At 64.6% G+C, this 4904-nt stretch overlaps 1 protein-coding gene across 3 annotated transcripts in view; it reads right to left on the bottom strand.

The window, feature by feature from the left end:
* The window catches only part of GNB1 (G protein subunit beta 1), a 94466-nt gene extending 93352 nt beyond the window's left edge, over window positions 1-1114 (bottom strand). For 2 of the 3 annotated variants that reach the window (XM_025856843.2, XM_025856844.2), the window contains exon 1: window positions 874-1112. The gene's annotated coding sequence lies outside the window, so the exon portion shown is untranslated. Of the gene's footprint in view, window positions 1-873 lie in introns of all 3 variants that reach the window. The other variant, XM_025856845.2, reaches the window with a different exon arrangement.
* Between the last annotated feature and the right edge of the window lie 3790 nt (window positions 1115-4904).

Here is a 4904-nt window from a genome sequence, read left to right as displayed (position 1 = left end):
TCCGCTCAAAACGAAAACAGCCGAGAGGCGCACGGCTCGGTCTTCCCAGCACGGCTCTTTGTGTCGGTCCGCCTTCAACGCGCCCCGAATCGTCAGCGGCGCCCGGCCGCCGGCCGCGCCTCAGCTTCCTCATTTCGCGGTCCCCCTTCCCTCACCGTGTCGCCACCAAACACGAACTTCAAAGTCCCCAGGAAAGGTGTATTTAAAGCACAGCGTTCCCCCGGAGAAACGGACGAGCGCCTCAACCCGCTGCAGAGCCCCGCCGCTCCCTTTGTTCTCGCGGCACCGGCCCGGCCGGCCTAGAGACCCCGGCCCAGCGCACCCCCTCCGGGGCCAGCCTCCGGCGCACAGCCCCCGGGGAGGTCGGGCCGGATCCGGGCCGCGGACCCCCGACCCCAAACCTAGAACCCAGGACCGCGGGCCTGGAACCGGGACCCCAGAGCTCGGACCGCAGACCTGGACCCGGGATCCCAGGGCCCCCGCGCCTCCGACCCCTGCCCTGGAGCCCGAGCTCCGGACGCCGATCCCGGCCAGACCTGGACCCGGGATCCCAGGGCCCCCGCGCCTCCGACCCCTGCCCTGGAGCCCGAGCTCCGGACGCCGATCCCGGCCAGAGAGCCCAGGGCCCGGCCGCAGACCCCGAACTCCGGACCTGGGACACCCGGCCGAGGACAAGGGCCCGGACCCCAGCCGAAGCCCGCGGGGTCCCCACCCGCTCCCGGCCCGGGACCCCGCCCGGGCGGGGCAGGAAGACGCGCTGCCCGCGGCGGGGTGGGGGCGGGGAGGGTGGGGGCGGGGCGGCTCGGGCAGGCGGCTGCGAGGGAGGGGCCGGGGCCCGGGTCGCGGGGCAGGGGCAGGGGCCGCCGCGCTCACCTCGGCGCCTCGTCCCGCCTGACTCGCCCGCGCCCCGCCGCCTCAGCCGCCTCGGCCGCCGCTCTGGAGGTGGTCGCGCTCGGGCCGCTCCGCGGGCGCTGCGGGCAGGTGCGCCGGCGAGGATCGGTCCGGTCCCGCGGCGGCTGCTCCACTCCCGCGCCCGCGCCCGCTCCCGCTCCCGCTCCCGCTCCGCCGCCGCCTCCGTCCGCCCCTCAGACGCCTCCAGCCATCGGGATGGGCGCGGCGGCCCCTGCCCGCAGCCTCGGGAAACCCCACGCCGCGTCACCGCGCACGCCGCGCGCGCACGCACGGCCCGGCCGCGGCCGAGGCGCGCGCACGCCGGCGCGCTTTCTCCCAGCGCCGACCCCAGGAGCGTGCGCGAGCCACTTAAAGGGGCCGCGCCCGCCCTAGGGGAACCAGATCGCGGAGGACCCCAGGCCTGGTCCGTCCCTCGCGGGTGCCCCAGGGGCTGCGCGCGGGGCCCTGCGCTAGCGTGGGCCTCCCCGCTGCGCACCCGCTCAGCTTCCCAGCCAAAGGGACGTGGGTGGAGGCTGCAGGACCACAGCTGGGACTCTCCTGGCCCTGCACCCGTCCCCCATACACGCATCCCGCACTACATCCCGCACTACATCCCGCACACATGCCAAGTACTCCCACCTGGCATCCTGCACCCGGCATTCAGCACCCCGTACCTGCACTCTGCACGGCTACCCGCACGTGCACACACCCAGACCAGGCCGGCTTTCAGGCCTGGGGGTGCAACCAAGCTGACTGGATCCCACAGGGACCCACACTGACGGGGTCAGCCTCTAGGGAAGCCCAGCTTCTCCCGGCCCGCGAGTGGACGCCCACCAACCGAGGGACGGGGGAACAGGGCCAGTCTGTGAGCTTGGGCAGGTGCAGGCAGTGTGGTCTCGGGAGGTCAAGCCTAAGGCACTCCTGTTGGGAATGGCCGCCTGGACAGGGAGGTGTGACCACGGAAAAGAGTGTCAGGAGGGAGACAGTTGGTCAACCTCTGGGAAGGCTGCTGAGAATTGAAGCCCCTCAGGTGGGAGCAGAAAGGAGGTGAACGTGGGTCATATATGTGCCCCCCATAGATACCCCCAGGAATGTCAGTGGAACGGTCCCCCACCACCACCTCTGTCTTTCCAACTGGCCCCTGGCTCCCCAGTTCTAACAGCTAAGCTGGCCCCTGGCAGCCCAGTTCCCACGGGCTCCCTCCCTTTGGATCCTGCAGCCCCTGACCCTAATCACCCCAGGCCAGATGCGGGCCCCTTTTCCTCCAGGCCTGTGTGTATCCTTCCAGCCTGGAGCCCATACCTTCCCACCCAGGCGTGGGCTGCGCCCTGTCCCTCCCCCTCCCACTCCATGGGATCTCCTACCAGCATACAAGCATGTCCCCATCATTCTTGGACCCCCTTCCTCAGTTCCTGGTACCGGATGCTCCAGGCTCAGCTTACACTCTCCCTGCCCAGCCCTGAATTCAGCCATTTCTTCAAGGAGCCCTGGTGTCCTTTAATGGGGAATGGTATTTAGTAGCCAGGGTCAGGGCTCCAGGTGTGCTCGCTGCTACAGGAATACCATTGCTTCAGCAGACAGAGCTAGGGAACGAATGTATGTACAAGCATACATGCACAAACACACACAAAGTACCCCCCACCATGTAACCAATCTCCCATGATTGCTGCCACCCCACCCTCCTAACCCCTCCACTGGACCACCACAGTCCCACCCCAGCAAGGAGGTCCACCTTGCTCGGCGGACATGACAGTTCCCATTGCCCATCCCACAGCTTCCAGGTTCCTCTGTCCCCCTTGCCGCTCCTTAAACATACCAGTCACCACATCCACACTCTGCCCTTGTGCCTCCATCTGCCCAGGAGGGTCTCCCCCATTACCTCCAGGCACCTCCAGAGAGAGGTCTCCCCCGGCCCCTACCCCTTTGTCCTTCCCCAGTGCCTTGTTGGCTGCATTTCTCTTTAGCTCTCGTTCCTGAGACCTCACACGGTTTCATCTGCGGGCAGCTTTGCCCCTTGTCCGTCTCCCCTGACGCAGCTGGTACTTTGACTCTCTTGTCCCCTGCTCCAGCCACCCAGTCGGGTATGAGGCACACAGTGGGTCCTCAGGGGAAGCTTATGGGTGAGAGGGGTATGAGCGATGCTCTGTGCTCTGAGTGAGAGGGACAAGGTTCAGCATGACGGCCAGAGGGGCGGGGGGTGGGGAGTGTCGGAATCGAGCGGTCGCTGTTGTCCAGCACACGGCTGGCAGCCCTGGGGGCTCTGCGGTGCTGCACACTGCTCCAGAGGAGAGGTGGACGATGCAAAGTTGGAAGGATGAGTGTCCTGAGGTTGGCAGGTGGGTCCCAGAAGCAATGGACCCACGGTCCTAGGCTCAGGGTCAGAGACATCCCTCTGAATCCAGCAAGTCGGATGCCAGCCTTCAGGGCCTACCTAGGCCCAGGACTTAGAACAATGGAAATGAGGAGGGAGAAGAGGAAAACGAGATGGGAAAGGAGGAGAAGGAGGAGGGGAAACAAGGTGGGGCAGGGCCAGCAGCAGGGCAGAAAGAAATGGGAGTGATGGTCTCTGTGGAGACCTCTGTACTCCCGTGGGGATGGGAAGAAGCCTGGGGGACGCTCAGAAGCCCTACTCCACCAGCCTGGCCTGACTGGGCAACAGGGGTGCTAAAAGGGCTGGCCCAGGGCTCCCCTGTCCCACAGGCCGCTGCAGCCCTGATTGGGCCCATCCCCAGTTACCCCAAGGCCACAGAGCAAGGCCACACATGAGGACACCAGGCCAGAGCCTGCACCAGCCATCTGAGGTTGTGGGTGTAGACCTGGAGCCCCCAGCTAATCTGTAGGTCTGCGGGGGAGGGCCAGGCCTTCCCTGGAACTTGCCCTGTGGCCCAGGCCTGAAATCCTCCTATACATGTTTACGGATGGGCGTGAGGGCAAAGGTAAGGGGAAGGCGGGATGAAAGGAGGAGAGAGCCCTGGGTCCTTACTTCCAGATCCCCTACACAGACTGGGGCCTCATCCCCCTTCAATGCATAGAAGCCACAGGGACCCAGGGTTCTTCTCCCCACTCCAAGGCCAGTCCCCAAGTAGCAGGGGCCCTCTAGCCCTGGGGACACATGCCCCGGTCAGCTCTCAGGAACCTACAGGAGCTTCTAGCTTCTAGCCAGAGACCTTTGGACCTCCAGGGTATGAAGGGCACTCTGGGGGCGCCTGGGTGGCTCAGTTGGTTAGGCGACTGCCTTCGGCTCAGGTCGTGGTCCCGGAGTCCTGGGATCGAGTCCCGCATCGGGCTCCCTGCTCAGCGGGGAGTCTGCTTCTCCCTCTGACCTTCTCCCCTCTCGTGCTGTTTCTCTCTCTCTCTCTCTCTCTCTCTCTCAAATAAATAAATAAAATCTTTAAAAAAAAAAAGGGAAAAAATGAAGGGCACTCTGGGGAGCCTGCCCACCCTCCCCTCCCCTCCCCTCCACCCCTTTTGTCCAGGCCTCCTGCAGTTTGGGTTCCCATCTGCCGCCCAGCCTCCTCCTCAGTGGGGCATAAGTCAGGGCTCATGATGGACCCGCTGCCACGGAAAGAATTTGTGCCCAGCTGGCCAGGAACTTAGGCTTCTCCTGATTTCCTGGACAGACGCCTCCCTTCTCTAGATAAGTGGCTTAGAGATCAGCCTGAAGTCCTGAGTCCATGGCCACACCCTGTCAGCTGCACCCAGCCCACGGCCAGGCCAGCCAGGTGGCTGCAGGGCTGAGCAGAGCCTGAGGCTGAAAGCAGTGGTCCTGGCTCAGCGCCCAGCCTTCACTAAAAACCTAGGGTGTGCAAATGCATTATTCAGATGCTCCCCCTTCATCTGCTCTTTAGCAGGAAATGGTCTGACCGGAAAGTAGGTCTTTTTAAATCTGAATTATTCAAACAATTTGTGCACATGACCAGGACCCAAGCCCAGGGGCTATGCTCCAAGCCTAGCTTTAAAGGGTCTCAGGGCTGTAGGGGCCGCTCCCTTCCCGCAGAGCATTGTCTGTTCTT

Source organism: Callorhinus ursinus, unplaced genomic scaffold, assembly GCF_003265705.2.
Source record: "Callorhinus ursinus isolate GAN/ISIS: 27379988/994484 unplaced genomic scaffold, GSC_fseal_2.0 scaffold18, whole genome shotgun sequence".
Classification (NCBI taxonomy): Eukaryota; Metazoa; Chordata; class Mammalia; order Carnivora; family Otariidae; genus Callorhinus; species Callorhinus ursinus.
Note: the sequence above shows the minus strand (reverse complement) of the source record. Positions and strands in the feature narration are given on the sequence as shown.